Genomic DNA, 7528 nt, shown 5'->3' on the forward strand with positions numbered 1-7528 from the left:
GCTTTCAGCCACATGTCTGTTCAATATGGCTGCTGAGCTGTGCTCTTCAATGTGTTGTCTTCATCATCATATTTGGGTCAGTCAGAGAGAGAGAATGTGGTTGAGCAAGTACATTTATAGATGTTCTCTCCAATTCCTAGAACCAATAGGACATCATGGTACTTAAAGGCCTCTGAGACTAGCCAATTCCAAACAGCCATACCTCAGACCAATGGGTGAAATAGAACATCTTATCTCCTGCCCTACCCCCAAGACCATATATTACACTAACCTGGCTTTGTGTGGGGGATGGGAGAAAAGACTTTAGCAAAGAAACGCTCATCAAACTGGTTTAAGACACATCCCCCAAATCCTGTCGTAAAATTACAAAGAAAAGTCGTAAACATGGGGGGATAAACAAGAATGCCTCTCACCAAGGTACCACTAAATTACATTGGTTTGCCTAAATTATAAATAAAGACATACAAAACATTTATCAAGTTATATGCAAAATCCTACATCACAACAGCGTCATAGTGAGATTTCTTTGGGAAGAGGAAGGGAGACCTGCTGAAATTCAAAGGATGTTGGCTGGTGTAGATCAGTAAGCTCTGTGGGTATCTGTCTTGCTCACACTTTATGGTACCCCAAGTCATCATGCACTATGGCATGTACAGATCCACAGGTAAGATCCAAATGTTCAGCAACAGCAGACAATATCTCTGATGAAGGCATTCACCGTGTTGATCTTGGCTTGTGTGTGCGATGTTGATTGTTGATCAGATCGAGACTCATTGGTTACACGTGTTCTTTCTACTTTAAACCTTTTTACCCATTCATAAACCTTCTATTGAGTCCTGCTGTTTTTATTTCCATAATGAGTCAACATCCTTTGGTGAATTTTAACAGGTTTCACTTTCTCTGCTCAAAGAAATCTCATAATGGCGCATTGTTCTCCAATGGTGCAATCCTGCAGCGGAGCGTCCATGCTCATTTGACCTTAGCTTCTGGTAGACTAGTGGAAGAGCACACTGAACATTGGGAGTTTAACTGCAGAATTTTCTTCAGACAGGTGTGTGCCTTTGCTAATCAAGGACAATCAATTGTGTTGGTCACAGGTGGATTTCAAACAAGGTGTAGAAAGATCTCAACAATAATCAATAGAATGGGATGCACCATTGCCAAGGGTGTCAATACTGGAGTCAATGTGATATTTCAGTTTTTATTTTTTCAGTTTGCAAAAAATTCTAAAATGATGTTTTCATTTTGGCAGCATGGTGGTGCAGTGGTAGTGCTGATACCTCACAGTTAGGAGACCTGGGTTAGCTTTCCGGGTCCTGCCCTACGTGGAGCTTGCATGTTCTCCCTGTGTCTGCGTGGGTTTCCTCCCACAGTCCAAAGACATGCAGGTTATGTGCATTGGCGAATCTAAATTATCCCTAGTGTGTGCTTGTTGTATGTGTGTGTGTGTGTGCCCTGCGGTTGGCTGGCACCCTGCCTGGGGTTTGTTTCCTGCCTTGAGTTCTGTGTTGGCTGGGATTGGCTCCGGCTAGACCCCCGTGACCCTGTAGTTAGGGTATAGCAGGTTGGATAATGGATGGATGGATGTTTTCATTTTGACATTTTGAATGTTGCCTGATGTGAGGAAAAAATGAATTTAAATGATTTTAGCACAAGGCTTCAACATAGAAAAATGTGAAAAACAATGACGGGGTCTAAATACATTCTGAATTCACTGTACTGTATATAGCATGCAAACAATTGTACATGTCTCTGATACTGACCTTGCTATCTTGGATAAAGATGTTTACTAAACAATGAATTGAATAGCAAGTTTGACCAACTTATACTAATATAATAATACCTGCAAAGATGACAGTTGAAATTGCCACCAATAGGTGTCAGTAGTGTCATATCTAATTATATTTAACAACTTTAGTTTTTGCTTTCTTTTGTAAGTCTGATTAGCCATTATTATTATAAAGTGCTCTGTATGAAAATGTGCTAAGGAAATAAATGTTGATCACAATTACAAACCTTTATAACATAATGTAAAAGGCACAAGCAATCTCTTATAATCATTTTGGAAAAAAAAAAGATTTACAGAAATATAATTGCTAAAAACTGAAGGTACATTTTTGTGCCAATGACCGTGTAATGTTCTATATTGTGAATATGATGCATGTTATTTAAATATTTCCCAACAGGTTTCTCTGTAGGACAATCCTTGCAAATTGTTTTAATAGAATATGTAAGCCTTTTATAAACTATTAGCTATGTAAGCCCATGCTGTAAAGAGCCTGGGGTCCTAGAAACTATTGATATCGTCAGAAAAAAAACTGAAATGTAGAAATGTCACGTAATTGAAAAAGAACTACTCTGAGCATCTCTCTTCCGGGAGGATTTGTTTTGCCAACGCGCTTGCATCGCTTGTGCATTAGTGGCTAAGCGACTGTCTCTTTCTTCGGAGGTTTGGTTTTGCCGATATGCTCAACTCACTTCAGTATTAGCGGCTAAGTGAGTTTCAGCCCTTACCCCGACTCCATCTCTCACTTCCGTGTGTAGACGTTTATATATAAGATTCAGTTGCTTCTGTTTATTTTTAAGAAATGGCTGCATACACTCTTCAAAATAAAGGTGCCAAAGTGTTCTGTCAGTGCGATGCCATAAGGGAACCAACTTTGGCTGCCAGAAGAACCATCCACATGGGGGTTTCAGAACTGTAACACTAGAGAGCGCTGGTGCTTCTCAAAACCCACAGACAGAACGTTCAAGACTCCAGTTAAGAACACCAAGAAATATTTTTTAATTATGTTCTTCAATAAAGTGCACAAAAGCACCACCACCACAATACACAATAAATCCAATACTCAATAACAATACAATAAATCAATCCTCCACTCCCAGCAGCTCCGTCACACTACCTCCCACACCGGCTCAGCTTGCTGGGTTTCCCATAGTCCTTTAAATAGTCCTTGACCCGGATGTGATTCAATAGCACTTCTGGGTCAGATGAAGACATATTTTTTCTTCAGCCTGGAAGTACTTTTGTTCGTCCGTCCCTGTGACTTGGGAGTACTTCCAGGAGATAGGGAAAATAAAAATCCTTGTGTCTCCCTGCAGAGTCCCACGATGGCACCCACAGCACCCAGCAGGGCTGTGAATCTGAACTCCATCTCCCTTGGTGCCCTGTGGGAATCCGGGGCACCTCTATGCTGCAGGGAAGACGACATCTAGTGGCCTGGATGTGTCGGCTGGGATGAACTGCCGGCCGTCCATCACAGAATAAATCTATAACAGGATCCAAACAGTAAATTACTATGAACAGATGGTAACAGATTTGTGAAATATTAATGGGTCATCATTTTTAAAGGACTCCTGCTGCATAGGTCCAGTAACACAGGTTAAGTGCAGGCTTTTAGTGTTCTACTAGGTAGTCTACCAAACATTAAAGATTGAATTATTTTTCTACAAATTAGGTCGTTTTTCAAAGCACAAAAAAACAAATTCATATGCAAAGAACCCTTGCCAGAATTAAATGAGGCTTTGTCAATCAATGGTTCAAAGAGGAACCACAAAACCCAGTAAAGAACCATTAAATGCCACTAAAGAACCATTTTTATTAAGAGAGTGGAGTATGAACAATCTCATAATTATTATTGCCTGGTAAGGTATAGAAAAAGAACTTCCATATTTTCCCAGTAGACTGAATGTATAGAAATAAAACATCCCTTGAACTCTTTGAATCAGTCTGTCTCTGGACACTCTCAGACCCTGAGATGATAGTGTGACATTAAGCAGCAGATAGTACATAAAACAATCAATCAAAAATGAATTTTCAAAATTGATCTTTTAATTGTTTTACAATCTGCCATGTACAATCAGGTTTGGGAGAAGTGGGATGAGGTTTCTTAACCTCCTTAGCGTTAGACCTGAGCGTGAAAACAATGTTAAAAGCTTTAGTCCCAAGTGTCACTCGGACAACTGTATAGACGCCTTAAGTATTAGACCCGAGGATTACTCGGGCTGTAAAAGTGCTAATAGTGTTAGTCCTGAGCATTACACGCATCTTTTCCTAGCCTCATAATGGCGTCTCATAAGAAATGTTTTTCAGCATTTGCATGCTCTTGACAGTGATGCAAGCAGGGATGTTCCAGAGCCTTTCATCAGTAGTGATGACGGACGGTGCAACGATCCACCCGTTGATCTCACGCTCCGAGAGTTGAAGATCACGGCCTGATGAAGCAAACAGGACAACATCATCTGCAAAAAGCAGTGACCCAATCCTGAGTCCACCAAACCAGACCCCTTCAATGCCCTGGCTGCACCTAGAAATTCTGTCCATAAAAGTTATGAATAGAATCTGTGACAAAGGGCAGCCCTGGCGGAGTCCAACTCTCACTGGAAACGGGTTTGGCTTACTACCGGCAATGCGGACCAAGCTCTGACACCGGTAGTACAGGGACCGAACAGCCCTTATCGGGGGTCGGTTACCCCATACTCTTGGATACCCCCCACAGGATTCCCCGAGGGACACGGTCGAAACACAAGTAGATTGGTTGGGCAAACTCACATGCACCCTCCAGGTCCCTGCTAAGGTGTGTAGAGCTGGTCCACTGTTCCGTGACCAGGATGAAAACCACACTGTTCCTCCTGAATCTGAGGTTCGACTGTCTGATGGACCCTCCTCTCCAGGACCCTCAAATAGACTTTTCCAGGGAGGCTGAGGAGTGTGATCCCTCTGTAGTTGGAACACACCCTTCAGTCCCCCTGCTTAAAGAGGGGGATCATTACACCGGTCTGCCAGTCCAGAGGCACTGTCCTTGATGTCCATGCGATGTTGCAGAGGCGTGTCAACCAAGACAGTCCTACAACATTAAGAGCCTTGAGGAACTCCGGGCGTATCTCATCCACCCCCAGGGCCCTGCCACCATGGAGTTTTTTGACCACCTCTGTGACCTCAGTCCAAGAGATGGGGGAGCCCACCTCCGAGTCCCCAGGCTCTGCTTCCTCATTGGAAGGCATGTTAGTGGGATTGAGGAGGTCTTTGAAGTACTCCCCCCACCGACCCACAATGTCCCGAGTCGCGGTCAGCAGTGCACCATCCCCACCGTATACAGTGTTGACACTGCACTTCTCCCCCATCCTGAGATGCTGAATGGTGGACCAGAATCTCATCGAAGCCATCTGAAAGTCGTTCTCCATGGCCTCCCCAAACTCCTCCCACGCCCGAGTTTTTGCCTCGGCAGCCACCGAAGCCTCATTCCGCTTGGCCTGTCAGTACCTATCAGCTGCCTCCAGAGTCCCACAGGACCAAAGGGCCCTGTAGGACTCCTTCTTCAGCTTGACGGCATCCCTCACCACTGGTGTCCACCAATGGGTTCGGGGATTGCCGTCACAACAGGCACCAACCACCTTATGGCCACAGCTCCGGTCAGCTGCCTCAACAATAGAGACATGGAACATGGCCAATTCAGACTCAATGTCCCCCACCTCCCTCAGGATGTGGTCGAAGTTCTGCCGGAGGAGGGAGTTGAAGCTACTACTGAAAGGGGACTCTACCAGATGTTCCCAGCAGACCCTCAAAACACATTTGGGCCTACCAGGCCTGACCGGCATCCTCCCCCACCATCGAAGCCTACTCACCACCAGTTGGTGATCAGTTGACAGCTCCGCTCCTCTCTTCACCCGCGTGTCCAAGACATGTGGCCGCAGGTCCAACAACAAGACCACAAAGTCGATCATCGAACTGAGGCCTAGGGTGTCCTGGTGCCAAGTGCACATATGAACACCCCTATGCTTGAACATGGTGTTCATTATGGACAATCCACGACGAGCGCAGAAGTCTAATAACAAAACACCACTCGGGTTCAGATCGGGAGGGCCATTCCTCCCAATCACGCCCTTCCAGGTCTCACTGTCATTGCCCACGTGAACACTGAAATCTCCCAGTAGAACGAGGGAGTCCCCAGTAGGTATGCCCTCTAGCACCCCCTCCAGGATCTCCAAAAAGGGTGGGTACCTGAAGGCGGAGGGAGGCTACCCTCTCGTCCACCGGGGTAAACCCCAATGAACAGGTTCCAAGCCATGGGGCAAATAAGTATGCCCACACTTGCTGAGCACCTCTTAAATTTCGTTAAGATGGGGCCATGAATAAGAAAGTTTAATATGGCGGACGTTGTTGACCGTTATGACCGTTATGCATAGAATTTCGAAATGAAACCTGCTTAACTTTTGTAAGTAAGCTGTAAGGAATGGGCCTGCCAAATTTCAGTCTTCTATCTACACGGGAAGTTGGAGAATTAGTGACGTTTGGAAAATTCAATATGGCGGCCAACAGTGGCGTCATACCATCGAAATAAGTAAGTACATCAGTTTCGGTTAGTGCAGGGAAGCCGCCTACCAAATTTCGTGAAGATGGGGCCATAAATAAGAAAGTTCAACATGGTGGACGTTGTCGACCGTTATGACCGCTACGTGTAAAAATGAAACCTGCCCAACTTTTGTAAGTAAGCTGTAAGGAATAAGCCTGCCAAATTTCAGCCTTCTACCTACATGGGAAGTTGGAGAATTAGTGATGAGTGAGTGAATGAGTGAGTGAGTCAGTCAGTCAGTCAGTGAGGGCTTTGCCTTTTATTATTATTATATATATATATATATATATATATATATATATATATATATATATATACATACACACTCTATATATATATATATATATATACACTCTAAATATATATAATCCTAAGCCTAAAAGTGCAACGATTTTGTGCAACGACTTTATTTTCCCTTTTTTGTCACACTTTAAAACGGGTTTATTTTAAAACCTACATATATATGTTTGGTATCATTATTTTCAGAATTTATCGATGTTGTTAGATTTTCAGATTCTTATTCCATTTTTAAATTATAAACTACTAAATATCAAGAACTCACGTCCCGGGAGACCATAGTTTGTGCCAAAAAAATTAACTACACCCGGGGCCGGAAATAAAAGACAAAGAGTAGGACAGCTGCTGTACAAGCTTTTAAAGGTTCGAAGTGACGTGCGAGATGCAGATCACGCGGCATGTCAGCAGCAGCAAGTCAGCAGCTGATTGAGCAAAGGGGAGCCCCCCTCTTCACAATGCGAGTGGCAGAGTTGCAAAGTGGCTGGCATATAGCGCAGGCCAGGGGGGTTGTCAAGCGAAGCAAGCAGGGGGGAACCCCCTAGTATATATATATTGTGGAAGACCAGCCCTGGCGCAGACAGGCAGACACCAATGTTCCAAACACACACACGTTTATTTACAATATATACAAGTTCCCAGTCCCGCACACAGCCCAGTGTCCTTTCACCAATCACCCTCAGTCCGGGCCTCTCCAATATCCAGCCTTCCTTCACCGCCTCCACTCCTCTCCTCTCCTCCGAGCTTCCTCTACTTCCACCCAACTCTGGCTAATGACTGGAAGGAGGTGGCCTCTTTTATTCTCACTCAGATGTGCTCCAGGTGCCTCCTGATGAGCTTCCTGCGGCACTACCTGGTGTGGCAGAAATGCCGCATGAGCA

This window comes from Polypterus senegalus, chromosome 5 (assembly GCF_016835505.1).
Source record: "Polypterus senegalus isolate Bchr_013 chromosome 5, ASM1683550v1, whole genome shotgun sequence".
In the NCBI taxonomy this organism is placed as follows: domain Eukaryota; kingdom Metazoa; phylum Chordata; class Cladistia; order Polypteriformes; family Polypteridae; genus Polypterus; species Polypterus senegalus.